We start from the raw sequence: 20,060 nt of genomic DNA on the forward strand, positions 1-20,060 counted from the left end.
AAACTAGAACTGGTGACAGTAGAAAATAATGGTGTTGGCCATTTTAAATGTTTCGGATTTGGGGATAATCTTACTGTCTATTTGAAGCTCATTTTTTTCTGAGTAATTAAAAATGCACTATGGTGGTTTCTTGGCAAATGATGAAAAGTAATTCCAGTGTTATTTTATTCAAATAATAAATTCTGTTTTCTCGCTCTTTAATACACATACATGCGTACAATTACTATTAACCATAACATTATTATTTATATATAACATCAAATCAAATGAAAAATTTAAAAATTTGTTTTTCTTAAGTTACCTGTGATCAGACCTCAGTTTCAGGTCCTTTTCACTTAAATCTGCACTCACTGTTTCAGGAGATTTCCTGTTATCAGACATTTCTCTGTAAGAGAAATTATTAAGGGATTTTGGTATACAGTTAAACCTGTAATATGTAATCAACACATAACAAAATTGTCAAACAAGTCTAGAGAATTGTTTCTTTTGATATTTGCTCAATACCTTAGGGATAATTAGGGAAAAGAGGGGAAAGAGCTAATAAAATTTTTCTAAGGTGCATACTGTCAAACGATGTGAAGGGATGGTTAAATATTAATAATGCCATATTTTGAGAGTTACAAGAGGGATGGTACAATAAAATAAATGGGCTCAGGCAGACTACAAAAATCTCTTGTTTTTAAAAAGTGATCAACAGGCATTGTGGTGAAAATACTTTGAGGAATGATGGATGTGTAAGTGGGGCAGAGAGAAGAGCCCTCAGATTTATGAGGTGCAACATTATATTAAAGATACTAAAGGTAGCAGTTGGTTATTTTTCTTAATTTCATCTGTTTTCTTCATTTCCCATGTGAGCTTGGTTATATTGGAAATGCTGCTTCCTAAACTTAATAATCATTTTTAGAGACTTAAATATTCACATTTGGAAATTCACCTTAGAGACCAAGACAATAAAATTATCTAGATCTCAAAACATAAGTACTTAAAAATTTTTAGTTTTTATGAAATTCTGGGAAATGGTTTATTGGATAAGAAACACTAGTATAATCTTCAATTAAGAGCTTAAGTGCTAATCAACAAGAAAGAAATTCCATTAGTAAATTTTTTTCCATTAGATTACGAGAAAGAAATAACTTGCAGGTAAGCAGCCTTCTAGGTAGTATACTTAAAACTAGGCTTCTAAATAAATAGTATATTTTATTTTTGAAGTAGTTTTCATTTATGTTGCCTCTTTTAATATTTCTTGTTTCAAATTTTTTAATACCAAATATAATTTAATTCAACAATTAATGCAATTATTATTATTGAGTGCAAATTACGTACTGCACTGAGCTACCTATTGAGAATACAAACTGAGGGAGAGAGTTCCTAAGGAAGACATTAGCAACTCCAAGCTGACTATGAAACACTGGGATACATCAGAGCATGACCAAGGAAAAAGTACATTGCACACTGAAGGGGCATGGTCTAAAGAAACATGGTATGTTCTTTGTTAGGCATTGGACTTGTCGATGGGAAATGATGTTGGTAGCTGTTGGCTTAAGTCTGGTGATAAATTTCTTGCCCCCTGACCCAAGGAGGAGATGGGCAGTGCTCATATTACATCGACATTAGCAATAGCCCTGTTCTGTGTACCAACACAAATTTGGTCTTCATCCTGTGTTGCTGTTGAGATTTTTAAATTAAAAAAAAAAAAGTAATAGGTTTGAATCATAATATGTAGAAAATGGATTAAGGAGGGCCAGTATATGAGGCAGAAGCTATGAGATTAGTTAGTATACCGTTGCAGCATTCACTGAACTAGAGATGATGCCCGAGGTTTCAAAAAGATTAGTGTCAGTGAGAAGGTGAAGCAGGTTTAAAGTAGAAGTATAATTTCAGGACTTGGTGGTTGTGAGATTTGAGGAATCGGGAAGGGAAGAAGAATTGGAGATGTCGTTTAGATCTCTTAATTTTGTAGGCTAGAGAACAAGGAGGAATGCAGATTGATGTTGTGAGGGTGGGAGCAGCTTGACTGTTGGACAATTGCAGTTTGCAGTGCATCTTGTAGATGTCTGTTAGGCCCTTAGAAATATGTATCTGGGCCGGGCGCGATGGCTCACACCTGTAATCCCAGCACTTTGGGAGGCCAAGGTGGGTAGATCATGAGGTCAGGAGATCGAGACAATCCTGGCTAACACGGTGAAACCCCATCTCTACTAAAAATACAAAAAAAAAATTAGCCGGGTGTGATGGCATGCTCCTGTAGTCCCAGCCATTGAGGAGGCTGAGGCAGGAGAATCGCTTGAACCTGGGAGGCAGATGTTGCAGTGAGCCAAGATTGCGTCACTGCACGCCTGGGTGACAGAGTGAGACTCTGTGTTTAAAAAAAAAAAAAAAAAATGTATCTGAAGAGAGTTTGGAGGCAAATTCAGAGAGCAATATCTTTGAAGGCAGAAGGAGGATTTTTTTTTCCATTTATTTAACTCATATTTATCTGTAATCGAAGATAGCCACTGAATTTCAAAAGAAGGGCCTCGATTTACAGTTTCATTTTGTGGAAGGTCAAACCAGATGACCTCTTTAAGGAAGGCATCAAGGCCACTGATGAAAGAGAGAAGTCTCATCATGTCAGGGACAGAAGCATGGTTTCAGTGGCTGGAGGAGTTGGTCAAGTTGAGAATATGGAGACAAGTGCAGTTTGTTCCTTCCAGGAATTTGGTGACATGAGGAAAGTGAGAGATAGTAAATTCAGAGGAAGACATTATCCTTAGCAAACTAACACAGGAACAGAAAACCAAATACCGCATGTTCTTACTTATAAAGGGGAGCAACATGATGAGAACACATGGACACTCAGAGGCGATCAACACACACTGGGACCTTTCAGAGGGTAGGGGGTGGGAGGAGGGAGAGGATCAGGAAAAAATAACTAATGAGTACTAGGCTTAATGCCTGGCTGATGAAATCATCTGTACAACAAACCCCTATGACACAAGTTTACCTATGTAACAGACCTCCACTTGTACCCCTGAACTTAAAAATAAAAGTTAAGAAAAAATAATAAATAATGAAGAAGTTAATGTTAGGCCATTTGGGATTGTAAATTGTACAAAACCATAGAACTTTCGTAAACCAAAAAGAAATATTTTTAAATGATAGTGGAGCTGGAGGATCCGTCATGGGAGTTCAGGTTAAGGATGTTCCAACAACTGCAGACAAAGGTGAGACTGCTGTCACGATAATCTCTCAAGTCATTTTCTGCTTCTCTTTGTGTCACTTGTTTCTTCTCTTTCTCTATAAGTTGGCATTATCTGCCTCCAGTGCTCGTGATATTGAATGGTTGCGAGGGATTATGTTTTCTCCTTTGAAGCTTTGAACCAACTTGAGTGTAGAATCCTAGTCCTAAAGATAACCTCCCAAAGAAGATGTGTTGATTGTCTGAATATGGGCCAGATGGCCACTTACAGCCCATTTAATTGTGACCAGGAGATGGGATTTGGAAAAGAGACTCTGGTTGCCTGAGCTTGGGTTACTTCACCATATCTGGTCCAATCTTATTAGGAGGTATTACATTGTAAGAGGCCAGTTGCTATTACTGTGGATAGGGGAAGAGGCGATTCTCAGAAAAAGACTCTGGTGGGAAGGGTGGGGAAGGTGGGGAAGGCTGTACAGACAACTAAATAAGTGTTACCAGAAGGGAGATTCCCATACCTCAGAGGGAGAAGACCAAATGTCAGAGAGATGAAAGCAATGAGATGCCATGATTGATGGATGAAAGTTCTGATAGAGGTAGGTGAGGAAGGGATCAAGACTAAACACAGTGTCTTACAAAGTAACTTTTGAAATATGAAACAGCCTTGAGAAGTAAAGCAGATGGTTGGAATACAGGATAGATATAATTTTAATTTACTGGAGATGTTTTTAGAGGAATGATTTAAATTATGTACTCCATTCTCGAGAAGGAATGACATAATTCAGAAATGTAATACATACACATTAGTGATATTCAAATTTTGAGAGGCATGGACTAGAGTTTTTCTTCCAGTGGTGGTAACAAGACTCCAGTTTGCCACTATATTACCTTTGGACACAGCAACATTTGGTTCTCACTTGTCTTTATTTTTTGTTTACTTCTTTCCTAGGAGAGATTATCATCTTAAAGATCCATGTAGTTTTATAACATGTTATTAGATTTTTTTTTATTTTGAGATGACATCTCACTGTGTCACCCAGGCTGGAGTGCAGTGGTGTGATCTCAGCTCACTGCAATCTCTGCCTCCTGGGTTCAAGCGATTCTCCTGTCTCAGCCTCCTGAGTAACTGGGACTACAGGCGCACACCACCACACCCGGCTAGGTTTTGTATTTTTAGTAGAGATGGGGTTTCACCATATTGGTCAGGCTGGTCTCAAACTCCTGACCTCAGGTGATCCACCCGCCTTGGCCTCCCAAATTGCTGGGATTACAGATGTGAACCACCACGCCTGGCCAATGTCATTAGATTTTAAAAGGGTGTAGTGCTTGTGGTAGAAAGATCTTCCAGTAATATCATTGAAAAACAGATAAAAGAGCAAATTGTTATTTGCTTTGACAATTTAGCATTACTTATTCATTGATTTTCAGCAGATAGTAGTGGTTTACTGCCCAACTCTATTGGTGCTTCCTGCCCTCAGTAGAGGGGAAAGGTTTTGGTTGAAACAGATCCTTGTCAAGAAAACAAAATAATAAACTCTAGAAGATAAAAAACCACTGGAAGTTGGGCGAGGGCTTGCTTGTAGGCTCAGCTGTTAGGGAGGCTGAGGAAGGAAGATCGCTTGAGCCCAGGAGTTCAAATCTTGCCTGGGCAACATAGGGAGGCTTGTCTCCAAACAAATAAACAAAAAACTGACAGAATATCCCCGCAAAGTGTATATCTGGTTAACCCTCACTGAGGCATCTCAGGTCTCCCGAAGGTCTGGAAATTACTGGCAGTTGCCATCACGGCAGTTCCCTGAGTTTCCAAGATGAATGAATGAATGGTTAGGACTGCAAATGCCAGCGGATCTGAGAATCAATCTTCCTCTCATTGGTACCGTTGCAGTGTGGAAAAACCACTCTTGTGGTTTGTGGCAAGAGATGAGAAGAGTTAGGGTGGGCTATTTATTTCCCTTTTGTGACTTTGCTCTTTTTTCTCTCCCATGGATATTCACAGTTTGAAGTAATTTTGGTGTCTCTACCTGCAGTGTCTGAACAGTAATAATGACTACCAATCATCCTTCAGTTACAATAATATTGTTTTCTGACATTTTTCCTTCTGTATGCCAGGCACTATTAATTAGTACTCTCCTTTTTTTTTTTTTTTTTTGAGACAGAGTCTCGCTCTGTCACCCATAGACACATAGAGGGGATCAACACTGGGAACTTTCAGAGGGTGGAGGGTGGGAGGAGGGAGAGGATCAGGAAAAAATAATTAATGAGTACTGGCTTAATGCCTGGCTGATGAAATAATGTGTATAACAAACCCATACGACACAAGTTTATCTATGTTACCTACCTCCACTTGTACCCCTGAATTTAAAAATAAAAGTTAAGAAAAAATAAATAATGAATAATAAATTCATAATTAATAATGAACAAGTTATTTCTTTATTCACTCCAAGAGTAGAGTGGCGTGATCTTGGCTCACTGCAACCTCTGCCTCCCGGGTTCAAGTGATTCTCCTGCCTCAGCCTTCCTAGTAGCTGGGATTACAGGTGTGCGCCACCACGCCTGGCTAATTTTTGTATTTTTAGTAGAGATAGGGTTTCACCACGTTGGCCAGGCTGGTCTCAAACGCCTGACCTCAGTAATCCAACCACCTCAGCCTCACAAAGTGCTGGGATTACAGGCGCGAACCACTGTGCCTGGCCTCATGTTTTTTAATCCATCTAGCCTTCAAGCCAATCCTCTGAGATAAGTAGTAGTATTATCTCTGTTTTGTAAATGCGGGAACAAGTTTAGGGTATGAAGAACTTTTCTGAATTTCCTTAGGAGTTCAAATTTGATCTCAAGCAGCTCAATTCTAGATTCCTACACTTACCTGCTGAACGTTGCTGCCCTTTGCAGGAGCTTTGAGGTCTTATATATTATCTCGCCTGACTGTATATTCCAGCAATAAGATTGAGGGAGAGGAGTCATGTAAAGTACGGCAGAACTAACTCTCAGCCTTGATTTCTCCGTCTGTAGAACAAGGATAGTATTTTTTCTTCCTGCATCCAATGTTACCGTGAAGATTAAATAAAAGAATGCGTGAGGAACTTTAAAGGATTGTTTAATAGCCAGGCTTCATTATGTGTGCGTTGTGTGGTTTTTCTGCCTTTAAGAGATCATGAATTGATGACTATGGATTAGTGAGCTAGATTATTGTGCTAATATATAACCATTTGGGCCATGAGAAAAACTTAAAATGAATGGAAAAAGGGATGCTTAGCAGGTCTTAAAAACGTCTCTTCCTAAAACCTGTGTAGCCTTTCATCATAAAAGGGAAAGGGAAAGAGATGCAGTGGAGTGTAAGTGAAATAGGGTGGGTGAACTGTTCCATCCCTAGGTTAAGGACAAAACCAGTGTCCTAAAAGAGACCATGAAGAAAGCAGAACCACAAAGCATTTGATGTGCTTTGTTGTGACAATTCAGCCAGCACCTGTTGTAGGAGAACTGTGCCACAGAGTGTGAATCTATTTTTAAAAGTCATAGCTTTACCACCAATATCCTCTCATTGTCAAAGATGTGAGTTTTTAGCCTCAAAACAGAATATCTGAAAGTTAATAATGCAATCTATCCAGGATGTTTATAGAAATGATTCCAGACTACCCTACAAATTGAGTGAGTGCGGGATAGTAAAATCAAGACCAGTTGCATTTTTCACAACCAATACAGAAGTTGGCAAAAATCTGCCAAAAGCGTACGGAAAAAGGCCAGCTTTTACTTGACTCATCCAACTGATGGTTAGTTACACTCATTTAACTCTAGCCCTTCACTTTGCAATATAAATGGAGTTGAGCCTCTCATAAACGCTGTTTTTTTGTTGGCAGAAATCAAGCACTGAAATAAAATTTCTGGTGCAAATTTGGAATTGATTTATGGATAAAAGAGATGTTTTAGATTAACCAATACATTAATACCATGACTAATGATTACAACTTGATGATAACCATTGAAGCAGGAAGTTTTCGATGCCAGCAACCTGGCTTTTGTTTTGTTTTGTTTTTGTTTTTTTGAGATGGAGTCTCTCTCTGTCACCCAAGTTGGAGTGCAATGACCTGATCTCGGCTCACTGCAACCTCCGCCTCCTGGGTTCAAGCAATTCTCCTGCCTCAGCCTCCCAAGTAGCTGGGATTACAGGTACCTACCACCATACCTGGCTAATTTTTTTTGTATTCTGAGTAGAGACGGGGTTCACCGTATTGGCCAGGCTGGTCTCAGACTCCTGACCTCAGGTGATCTGCCCACCTCGGCTTCCCAAGTGTTAGGATTACAGGCGTGAGCCACCGTGCCTGGCCAACATGGCCTTTTTATAGCAGTCATTTTGACATTTGCCACAGAAAAGAATGTGTAAAATTTTTATGATGTTTGCCACTTTAAAAATACCACCCTGTCTTTGTCATGACATTTTATTAGAATTGACTTAAATTTACATCTGCAAAAATGTTGGGGGACTTGAACAAATGGGCCATATGAAGCCTGAGGAAGATGGGCACAATGGAGGCTGTGCAGATTGCTCTAAATTAAACATATTAGCTGCTTGGCTGTCTGTCCAGACACCTGATTTTCCTGTCGATGTAAGTGTAGAAATTGGCATTAATTTTTATGAGGTGAAATTTTATTGTGCATAGATAGCTTAGTTCCCAGAGGATTGACACATGGGTTTCAAGGTCTACTGGTGAGTAATTGCTTAAAATTTATATTTTTCCTCGATGGTAATAAATAAACATAGGGGAATGGTAACTCATCGCAGACCAAACCATGCGTGATAATTATATGAGGTCATTCATCTCCTTAAATTATCAGATGTGACACAACCTGTGTGGCATCTAAAGGCCAGCTGAGTCCCGGTTGTACATGATTGTGACAGAGGAGCCATTTGAAGGTTGCAAGTCTTGGATTTGGTCCTACCCCTTTTGGGTTTTTCCACATGTGAAGTGAATTGGCTCCTGGATTCTATTCTTGCAATATGCACAGGGAGCCAAAACCTGGGGTCAGCAGGCTACTCAGAATCGGTTTTTATTTTCATTCTTCCTTCTGTTGCCTCTGTATATCTACCCTAATTGCAGAGAAACGCATACATCAGTCACGTACACCGATATATACATATTTATATGTGTGTACATATAATAAACATTACACAATATATGAACATCAAATATATATTATAATGATTTATATCAAGTGAAAGTTATAAGATATGAAGAAAATATATATGCAGATTCAGATGTGCTACATGTATGTAGAATATATATATTTAGAAAACATTATAAAACCTGAAAATGCTTTGTAGTATCCAGAAATGCCATCATCCATGGGAAGATTGTAAATTTATTAGGAGTAACTGAAACATCAAAATGGATGTGATATATAACTGCTGATTATTGTTTTAATTTTTTGTCCTATCTGAAGCCTGTGATCTACTTTTTCACATCTTCAAACACACAGTGGTTGTGTATTACTCTACTAACTCCCAAAAGTTGCTAAGTTGATAGATACTTAAGTAAAGCCAGAACCTTATGAGTCTATGCTATGGTAGTTCAGAGGACTCAAGGTGGGCAGTCTGGTATGGTGGGAATATTCAGGATTTTGAGTCAGAGAATCCCAAGGTTGAACCTTGCTTCTGATATAGCCTGTGTGATCTTGGAAAGTTAATTTTCTTTCAATTTCATTTCATATTCTGTAAAAGAGTGTCACACACCATACCTTTTAGGGGAAATTGTAAGGCTTAAATGATAGGCTATCTATGTATATTCCACTGAATTTATTGAGCAAAGAGTAAAAAGTGTTAGTTCCTTCATCTTTTCTTTTTTTTTTTTTTTTTTTGAGACGGAGTCTCGCTCTGTCACCCAGGCTGGAGTACCGTGGCCGGATCTCAGCTCACTGCAAGCTCTGTCTCCCAGGTTTATGCCATTCTCCTGGCTCAGCCTCCCGAGTAGCTGGGACTACAGGCGCCCGCCACCTCACCCGGCTAGTTTTTTTGTATTTTTAGTAGAGACGGGGTTTCACCGTGTTAGCCAGGATGGTCTCGATCTCCTGACCTCGTGATCCGCCCGTCTCGGCCTCCCAAAGTGCTGGGATTACAGGCTTGAGCCACCGCGCCCGGCCAGTTCCTTCATCTTTTCTTATTCTAATGTGGAGCCATTAGAACTAGACATTTTTTTCTTGATTTTCTAATCTACTCCTGGAGTAATCTATGGAGATTAGTAAAGATTACTATTTTCTCTTATGCTTTTCATATTTATCTCATTAGAGCACTATGGGAAAATCTCTGGAATGGGAGTAGGAAAGGGAGGACCAAGTCAAAAAATAAATAAATAAATTGCACCAGATTGTTCCTTGCTTGTCGTCCTGAGGTTATGTTTAAGATTTTTTATGCTATGTGTCATGACTTTTGTCTGAAGCTGAAGATGGCAGTTTGCTCCATATCCTTTCTGTTTACTAAATCAGTACAGATTCCTGTCAAGTCACACAGGTCTCCTATAATTTAAATGGATTTAGATGTTGGATCTATGCTGAGTATCATTAAAACTTCATTCTTGTATTCTAAAAAGTGATCATATGTGGTGTGGTTGCTGCCTTTCTGTTTTTTTGTTTGTTTGTTTGTTTTTTAAATATTTTGGAGAGACGCAGTCTTGCTATTTCACTATGTTGCCCAGGCTCATCTCAAACTCCTGACCTCAGGTGATCCTCCTGCTTCAGCCTCCCAAAGCACTGGGATTACAGATGTGAGCCATTGCATCTGTCCTTGGATTGCTGCCTTTCTAATCAGGTTTCCTCATCTAAACCAGAGGACAGATACTCATCTGAGTGACTTTTTAGTTCTCCTCAAAATGATTTGTAACTAGTACCATATTAATGGCATAGAAGAAGAGTCATTGCATTAAAAAATTGATGCTTTTAAACATTAGGGTTTAATTATTTCATGGAACTTGCATGGTTGGTTAAAAGTGTAGATTCAAATCTCAGCTCTACAATTAGCTGGGTAACTTGAACAAGTCAACCTTCCCATTCATAAAACTTCATAGGGTTCTTGTAAGGATTAAAAATATTCATGTAAAACACTGCATGTAGAAAGCACTGAAAAAATATACTCTTGATTAGAAGCAGGATAACAGTCTAATCAGGTGACGTGGGTTCCTGTTTGCTTCCACCATTAACTAGATGTAAGACCTACTTGGTAACATCTTGTAAGGAAGAATTTCTGGCTTTAGCACTATCCAACATTTAATTGTTCACCTCCTATTTCTTAAAAACTTGGTTTTAATTGTTACATAATTGCCATTCATGTATCTATTGACCATAAATTAGATCTTTCTTGGTACTTGAGCACTCCCATACCTGTAGTTATGCTCCTGAAAAGTTTATTTTCCCACTGTTTTAAGTTTCTTCTTTCTGAAAGCAAAAATGATGAAGTTTGATGTTTTCCTCTCTTTTAAACATTTTGCTACCACCAAATTGTGCTAAAGCATAATACGGTACCAAGCTTCTTTTTGTATCTGATTGAAGGGCATATCCAGTACAGATAAGTTCCCCCTTACCTGCTGGGGACACATTTCAAGACCCCCAGTGGATGCCTGAAACTGCATATATTACTGATTAAAAATATATACTATGTTTTTGCCTATGTATACATACCTATGATAAAGTTTATAAGTTAGGAACAGAAAGGAGATTAAAACAACTAATAAAATAGAACAGTTATAACAATACGCTGTAATAAAAGTTGTGTGGAGGTGGTCTGTCTCTCTCTCTCTAATTCTGTAACACTTTTGGACTTTGGTTGACTGCGTGTAACTGAAACCCCAGAAAGAGAGAGCAAAACCTCTAATAAGGGTGGGGGAGTATATTGTAGTATATAATGAAGTCATTGACCTTGCAGAAAAATTGACCTCGTGTGCAGAAAAATAATTTTAGTGGCCCATTGTCCCTGATGATTTTAGTTCTGTGAAAGAGGCCCTAGATGTTCTCCCTTGACAATATAGTTCTAGGAATCTTTGCAAGTGGAAAATGGTAACTTTAAAGCTACATAAGCAATAATTACCATGCTATCTGTAACATAGAATGGGGCTTTTTTCCTCTAAGATGAGCAGCAAACATATCATCATGGTTTACCTTGAGTAATAAATGTATATTATGAAATATTTTCAGAAAAGAGTAAAAATCAATTATGCTGTTTATAGTATCAATTCTAATTTTTCAAGAATTTATATCCGAGCTCATAAGGCATTTTAAAGTATAGAAGAGGGATGTGTGCAGTCTTTTATGTGCGGCCCTTTATTGTGCCAGTTGATGAGTTTTCCTCCTAGTGTAGAGGCATGAATAAATGAGAAGAGTTAGAAACACATGTTAGATCCTCAACATGTGTGCAAAAAAGATGTGAATCAGATTGTACAGAGGAAATCAAAGACTGATGACTAATTTAAGGTTCAGTGAATCTAAACAAACCAAATAGAATTTATTTATTTATTTATTTATTTATTTATTTATTTATTTTGAGGCAGAGTCTCACTGTCACCCAGGCTGCAGTGCAGTGGTGCAATCTTGGCTCATTTCAACCTTCGCCTCCCAGGTTCAACAGATTCTCGTGCCTCAGCCTCCCTACTAGCTGGGATAACAGGCATGTGCCACCATGCCTGGCTAATTTTTGTATTTTTAGTAAGAGACGGGATTTCGTCATGTTGGCCAGGCTGGTTTTGAACTCCCGACCTCAGGTGATCCACCTGACTCGGCCTTCCAAATTGCAGAATTACAAGAGTGAGCCACCGCGCCCAGCCCCAAGTAGAATCTTCATAAAGACATTTTATGCAGAGATAAAATGAATCCTGGGCTGGGCATGGTGGCTCGCACTTGTAATCCCAGCAATTTGGGAGGCTGAGGTAGGAGGATCAGTCGAGCCCAGGAGTTTGAGACCAGCCTGAGTAATGCAACGAGACCTCATCTTTACTAAAAATTAAATAATTGTGTGGGTGTGGTGGCATGCACCTATTAGTCCCAGCTATGTGGGAGACTGAGGTGAGAGGATCAGTTGAGCCTGAAAGTCAGGGCTGCAGTGAGCTATGATCCAGCAGCCACACTCCAGCCTGGGCAAGAGAGCAAGACTCTGTCTCTTAAAAAAGAAAAAAAAAATGAATATCATGTTTAAAATTTGGTAATGTAAATGTATTTATTTCTTTATTTTGGTTTGGTAATTTCTATTCTGTGTAGCATACTACCATAAACTGAATGGTTGAAAACAATATACATTTATTATCTAACAGTTTCAGTGCTGAGGAGTCGTGGCAGCGCTCTGTTCAGTCTCACAAGGCTGCAATAAGGACTTGCCCGGCCTGCATTCCTGTATGGGGCTACTTCCTGCTCCTCTTTCAAAATCGTGTGGTTATGGAGGCCCTATTAAAGGTCCTCTCACAACATGGCAGTTTATTTCTTCTAGACTGGAGGGAAACTCTCTGCATTCAGAAAGGGGGCTCAATCCGTCTTTGAAGGGCTTTCAGTTGATTAAGTTAGACCATCCATTATATTCCCTTTTTTGATTCATTCAAAATCAAGGGATGTGAGATCTAAATTCCATCTGCAGAATTGTGTCACCTTTACCACATAACATCACATAATTAAGGGAGTGACATCCCTTCGTAGCACGGGCCCCACTCACACTCAAGGAGAATGGGCTCTGCAGGAGTGGGAATTATGAGAATCATCTCAGAATCCTGCCTACCACAGGTGTTAGATTAGACAGCCATTGTAAATACACCAAAAACTAAAAGATGTGAATGCTCATTTCTTTCCTACTTTATGTGTTCACAGATTCGGGAAATGCTGTGAAGCATCAGATGACCTATCACTCTCTTGCCTTCAGGCAGACTGTGTTGGGTGACATTAGTTCTGATCCATCCTGTAAGGAAAGTAAACTCCAGTAGCTCATTAGCTAGTCATTAAGGGTGCTGTCATCATTAGTTAGCTGAACTTTTCACTTTCTGCAAAGATTTCTCTTTGCTATGGTTTAAGCCAATTTATACCATTATTGTCAATAAATGTGTAGAAAAATTATAAAACAATTCTTTTGAAAGGTAAAGGATTATGATCCTTCCAAATTAAGGTTTATACTTGGGTATCTCCTGAAAAATATGCATTTATTTGCCTGCATAAACTAGCCAATACTCTACAATCCTAAACAGCATCTGATTTTTCATTTGTATCACTATGTAATGGTAATGTCCTCTAACTAACGCCCCAGTTATAAAGTATTAATGATTTCTTCACTTCATTGAGTAGATTTAGGTGAATAGCTATGACTTCTGTTTTTCAAAGAAAAAAATAATGATGACATGCTTTTTAATACTGCTTATGTACTGGGTGCTCAGTAAATTTCCTTTAAAAAGTGGGTCCTTCATATACTCCCTACAGGTGCTTCCCTGCTCAGCCTGTGCATATCCTATGTCATTTTAGTGCTGCTGGTTGTCTGATTTGTTCAGGATTTTTCTTGTTATAACTCTAGCAATGATTAATTTGCTAGCACCAGGGAACGCTGGTCAGAGTAATTGTCTAATTCAGTGCTTTTCACACTAACTGTGCTAAAGGGGTAGGGTTGATTTATTTATTTTGTAAATTTTATATCCATTGCAAAGGTATATTTTTGTGAAATGGAATGAAAACCAATTAATAGAAAAATGAAATTTAAAAAGATATGCAAATTATAAACCTTCTTTTACTTAATTGAATTCCACAGCCAAAGAATTACTCTTTCTAAACAGTTTTAAAAGTGTGTAAACACTCCCAATTTGTGCACTTTTCTTGTGGACTGGTAGACACAGTTCCCAGATTGGTAGCCTCTGAGTAGCATAATCTGAATAGCTCTAGTTTACTTTATTTGAGTATTTAAGACATAACTAAACTACTGTTTTCAGTTTGAAAATGACATTACAAAAACTACAATAGAAGATTTTCACATGAAATGATTTTACATGAAAGTGATACGCTCTACTTCAACACTTACTTTCTATTTTAGCTATGGATAGCAATGGCGTTTTCCTCAAAGTAATCGTAATGCTTTGGTTTGGAGGATGCCTGCTATTTGACAAGGAACTGCAAGCTGTACCTCCTTGCCAGAATTTTGTTTCTCATAAGCAAATTTGGCTTTTAATGTGTTCTCTTTAGAACATTTACTATTTGCCATGAATTCAAACACTTGCTGTCAGCAAACCAACTATTTTGATACTGCAATGAAGAGGAGGGCTGCATGCTCTTTGTTCATAGTTTCAGTAAATCAGCTAATCTGAAGGTAGCTATTCCCTTTTGATGGCTTCTGAGATTATTTGCATATAGTCAAGAAGCAGATGTGTACAAAATTGTTAATCCACAAAGATTTTATGTCCAAGAATGAAGATAAAAACATTAATGCATGCCTGGGGCAGGTTGAGTTCTCTCTACATTAAAAAAAGTGTATATATATATGTGTGTGTGTGTATGTATATATCTGTTTAAAATATATTTGGCCTATGGGGCTGAGGCTATATAAAAGTCTCCATTGATAACTCAGATCTCAGAGTGTCTGCAAAAGTGTAAAAGTATAAATAATTGTCCCTGTATTGAAACACATCCAGAATTAAACAATATATTCTTGCAAAAGGCAATTAGAAGTTTTCAAGGATTGGAATGCCTTTTAAGTTTGGTTCAGATGTTCAGTTAGCAAATAGAATTGCAGAGCTTTTTCATTTTGTGGACCTCAGTTTCTTTCCAAGCATCTGTGCACATTGGAATTAAAATGCATGGAAAAAATGTGTGTGTGTGTGTGTGTGTGTGTGTGTTTTGTTTTTTTGACAAAGCATCTTTTGCTTATTTTCTGTTCTACTGGATATTTTTCTGACAGCCTGTTGCCAACGATGTTCTTATATTGCATGTAGGATTTTACCTAATGAAAACAAGGCATGAATTATATCAAAAGACTAGTACAAGGTTATCTGTTTTGTTTTAAATGTCTTTCCATGCAGTCCTTACTACATTATATCTGTCACTATATGCTTCTTCCTGAACAGTTGTCTCAAGAACTTTTATGGAGTTTTTCCAGACTGTTGAGATAAACTAGTTTCCTAGAAAATCGGAGTTATGTGTTTTAAGACTCTCTTGAGGGGTCCTTATTCTGCTTTCCAGTAGGTCACTTAAAATGAATTGAATAAAACTAGATATTTTTGCAAAGATGCTGCATCTCCCAGATAATGGTTACAATGTCAGGTCAAGAAGAATACCAATATAAACAGTGCTAGACATACTCTCGCTAAACTTCCTAGAGTAGCTTTTCCCTTTTAAGTGATTTTCAGGATAAAGCTCACAACAAATAACGTTATTGATACATTTCCTTATATGAAACATCATGGAGGTTATTCATCAAGGATGAAAGTCTTCAAGAAAGAGAATGCAGAGGCCACGATTCTAAGAGATAGCTGCTGAAATCTTACCAATAGAAATTGTCCAACACCTTGGTGACTACTATAGTTAATTATTGCAGTAAAATATTAATTATTATTACATTTTATGTGCACATCATTTAAAGTATCTTGGCAAGATGACTCTTAAACATGAATATTTTAATTTATTTGCAATTTAGCTAAAAATATGGGATGGACATTTAAAGCCAGATGTTGCCTCATAAACCTCACGTCTAAAAGTTAAGTATTCTCTTCTTTGTGAACAGCTTCAGTTAGGGGATGGTTAGGCCTTTTTTCAAGGGTCCATGGAATAAAAAGAAAAAGTATGTTTAAGGAACGTAAATGGATGAAACCACCGTGGGAAATTTTTGGAGACCAGGATTGTGTATTCCAAATTATCTGTAAGATCATTCTGTAGACTTAAGATAGTTCTGAAATAAGATTTTTTGTGTTTTTCTTTATCTTCCCTGACCATCCTCATTTGCAATGAGATGGTGAATTAAGGCACATATATGCATCTGTGGTCTGATGAGTTCTGAGCCAGTCCTATATGTAGGTAAGCACCTTGAAAGAAATATAAACATTCTTAGTAGTGCAGGAGGCAATCATCAACTGTGATGAAATTTGGCTTTGTGTTCGTCTGTGTCTCTTTCCCTGCTCTTCTACCATGATATTTATTCTTTTTTGGAGTATCAGTGCCCAAACGCTCTTCCTTGATTGATCAAATTCAAATTCTTGTTTTTATGTCTCACCCATGATTTGAGCCCTCTCCCCTCTAAAATTCAAAGGAACCCTTCTGTCTCAAACCATTGGATAAGCAGAATCTTCCTAGTGATGTCATTTTAAAGAGAGTTTAATAGCACAGATAAATCTCTGCTGTGTAGACCATTTAAATGTGGACCATATTTTTTAAGAGGTAATTATTTCATCGTTCTATTCTGACTTGTGATTGCTACTCCCAAACACTGTTTCAGAAGAGGAGCTTCTGGGGTATCTGCTTCTGAAAGTTTGCTTACCAATGTCTTGGCAAAAAGTCATGGAGCAGGTTTTGAAAGAATGCTTCCTGGGGTTTTCCCCTTTCTAACATCAGATACCGTCTCCTTAGAACATTAGATTCTGTCCTAAAACAAAGTCATCATTTTAAGTAGATATCAGTGGTGCATAATAAAGTAGTTCTGATAAGCTGAGCATGGCCAGGAAAAAAACTGCTCTGTATGTTGTATTTTGTAATAATAAAGCACAAGGACTTTTAAATAAAATTAATAAGATACCCGAATACCCATATGGTAGATTGAGGGACAGAACATTAGGATAAGAAGAATAAAGATGTTTTGAAGGATATGGACTTGAATAAGTGTAAAAGATAGTTGAGTGTTATCCATAAAGGACTAAATGATAACAACCAACATTAGAGAAAAGTGTGGCCTTATATTTTTTTTCATGCTCGCTATGATTCTTCTATTTTTTGTCATTCTGAATTGAAGGTCAAAAATTTGCTCCACATAAAACATAATACAAATTTATCACGGGCAAGTACTCTGCAAAGTTGTTGTTTATAAATAATGAGGCAAGGACTTCAAAACATGTAAAGCAATTATTCCTTTTAAATTATATCACAGAGAAGATTTCTAGCAGTTTTCAAGAGACAGAACTGGATTTCCACCTTATGTCTAGTTAAGTACATTTGTGAATATTTTTCTCATGCTTTTATCTGACAGTGAGAGTGGTTCTGTTTCTGACCTTGGTAATGTGGTAGGTTAAAAGCAGTGCAAGTTTTATGTTTAAGGGAAAAAAAAAAATCATGAGTTGGTAATGGATGAAAACTGGAAATTAAGAGATCTTTGGAATCCTCAATTAACATTACATGTAATTAATTTTGCATTTTGTAGATGCCAGGAAAATATCAGGAATGCTGGTCATTTATATTTCTCATCAGTCTTTCATCTCTCCTATATTCAGACACAGCGTGATGAATGTTAGACTATTTTATTTTAATCTTATAGAACTTGTTTGTACTTCATTGTGTAGTATTTGGTGACAATTCATAATTTGGCAAGGTAAGAGAATCGTATCAGAGAAACGACTGAAAATAACTTTTAATGTCTATTAAAATGCATCTATGGGACATAGTATTAACACACAGAATTTATGCAAAATCACTAATTTTTCTCACATAACCTAAGGCAGAATTTCTCAACCTCAGGACTATTGACATTTTGGATCAGACAGTTCTTTGAAGTGAGAGGGCAGGGGGCGCTGTCCTGTGCGTTGTAGGATTTTAGTAGCATCCTTGGCCTCTACATAGTAAATGCCAGTAAGTAATCCCTCCTCAAGTCATGACAATAAAAAATGTCTCCAGATATCATCAGATGTCCCCTGAGGGGCAAAATCACCCTGGGTTGAAAACCACTGATCTAAGATTTTACTTTAATGCAGATATTTAGTTGAATCTGCATAGTAAATTGACCCATGATACATGTTTCTGTGGCCGGTGGTGTCCAATTCTGTCTGACTCTCATAATCCTGATGTGGTGTTTGCATTTTGCTAAAGTTTTGTCACATCAATGAGTTTTATTCATTAATTCCCGATAACGAGTATGCTATTAAAACAGGTAAATTGGGTAGTTCAAATTATTTTCTAAATTAAGCTGTTAAATTTAGTGCTTGGTGAAGCAGGAAGTGTAATTATGTAATGTACAGTCAAATGTCCAGGGGTAAATTTCCCTTGTTCCTGGAGATCTGTGAATTTCCTGAAGGAAAATTTTGCAGTGAAACATGTCTTTAGCAGAAAGGTACTAGTGTCTGTTCTTTCCTGCTGGGTCTGGAGCGGAAATTAGGCAATCTATCCTGCCCAAGTACATACTGCATAAAATGCTTTGTAGACATCAGGAAGGCTGGACAGTTGCCAGGGTGGCCTGTGGGCAAGCTGTAATTAACATGGACACACACTCTTGCTGAGGGTGTTTGTTTCACCTGGGAAAGCTGCATAGTAAACTAATGAAGATTTTTTTTTCTTGGCTGAAAGTACTTGGCTTTTTTTCAGAGAGGTACAATTACAGAGACCCCAAAACAATAAAAGCACTTTGGGGACAGGCTTATGACGCTATGACGCTTTAATTGTAGGCATATAATGTTCAATCTTATATGTGGCTCTGAAGTTTTATAGGGCTGGCCTGAACTCTGATACACCAAAAATAGCTTGGTGAGTATGAAAAGAATACCACGTGTTTCTGCTCATATAGTTTTTCTGTAAATGGAGAATGCTTGTTGTCTTATAGGACAGTGCACTTACAAAAATGACACCACAAAGTGGTGTATTATAGAAACAGAGAAATCCCAGTAATCACTGTCTACATTGGATAGGAGGGAATGCTATTGCATGAGGGAAAATCAGAATTACATGAGGGAAGCACAGAATCTCTGTTACAGAATAATCTTTTGCTTTATTCTATCAAAAAGTAGTATCTTTGCTGCTTTTTCTTCTTTCTACAGACAAGAAATAATACATTATTTCACTTCTTTAGTTGATTGGCATTAATGGGGGTCTTAAATATTTCAGATGCATTCTCCTCTTATTGTCTCATATGGTTTGGCTGTGTCCCCACCCAAATCTCATCTTGAATTGTAGTTCCCATAATCCCCATGTGTCGTTGGGGGAGCGGGTGGGGACCAGGTGGAGACCAAGTGGAGATAATTGAATCAGGGGGCTGGTTTCTCCCATCCTATTCTCATGATACTGAGTTCGTTCTCACAAGATTTGATGGTTTTATAAGGGACTTCCTCCTTTGCTCGGCACTCATTTCTCTCTCCTGCTGCCATGTGAAGATGGATGTGTTTGATTCCATTTCCACCATGATTGTAAGTTTTCTGAGGCTTCCCAGCCTTGTGGAACTGTGAATTAATTAAACCTCTTTCCTTTATAAATTACCCAGTCCTGGGCAGTTCTTTATAGCCGCGTGAGAACAGACATACATTGTCTTCGGAAAGACTAGAAAGACCCATGTTGATGTGGTTAGTGTCTCCTTTTAATATTGTTCTCTCCATAATACTTTTTTTGTATGCCATTTTATTTACAAAACATAAATATGTTACATTCTCACTATATGTAAAACCTAATGCATTTTTCACACATTGATCTCCCCCTTTTTTAAGGTATTCAATATTTATAAATGATCAGAAGGATCACTGCCTTTCCCTTTCCTACTACAGACAAATTTGGTAAACGTCTATTCTATACCTACTATCATTTTATTTGAATTCGGCTCTTCCCTTTGTTTATAGTCATGTTGGATGTGACTAGGACCCTCTGGTTTTTGCCTGTAGTTTAGCCTAATTGTTAATAGTGCCCTTTCACTCTCAAAAGTGTTCAGGTCAGACAACAGATTTTATGGTGGCCCTATGCTGAGGCTATCTCACTAATATGTCTGCCATATGGTGTG

At 37.8% G+C, this 20,060-nt stretch overlaps 1 protein-coding gene across 5 annotated transcripts in view; it reads left to right on the forward strand.

The window, feature by feature from the left end:
• CACNA2D1 (calcium voltage-gated channel auxiliary subunit alpha2delta 1) overlaps positions 1–20,060 on the forward strand; it is a 503,324-nt gene that overhangs the window by 6,366 nt on the left and 476,898 nt on the right. The gene's annotated exons all lie outside the window — the stretch shown is intronic.

The sequence above is a fragment of the Theropithecus gelada genome, chromosome 3, assembly GCF_003255815.1.
Source record: "Theropithecus gelada isolate Dixy chromosome 3, Tgel_1.0, whole genome shotgun sequence".
NCBI classification, from domain to species: Eukaryota; Metazoa; Chordata; class Mammalia; order Primates; family Cercopithecidae; genus Theropithecus; species Theropithecus gelada.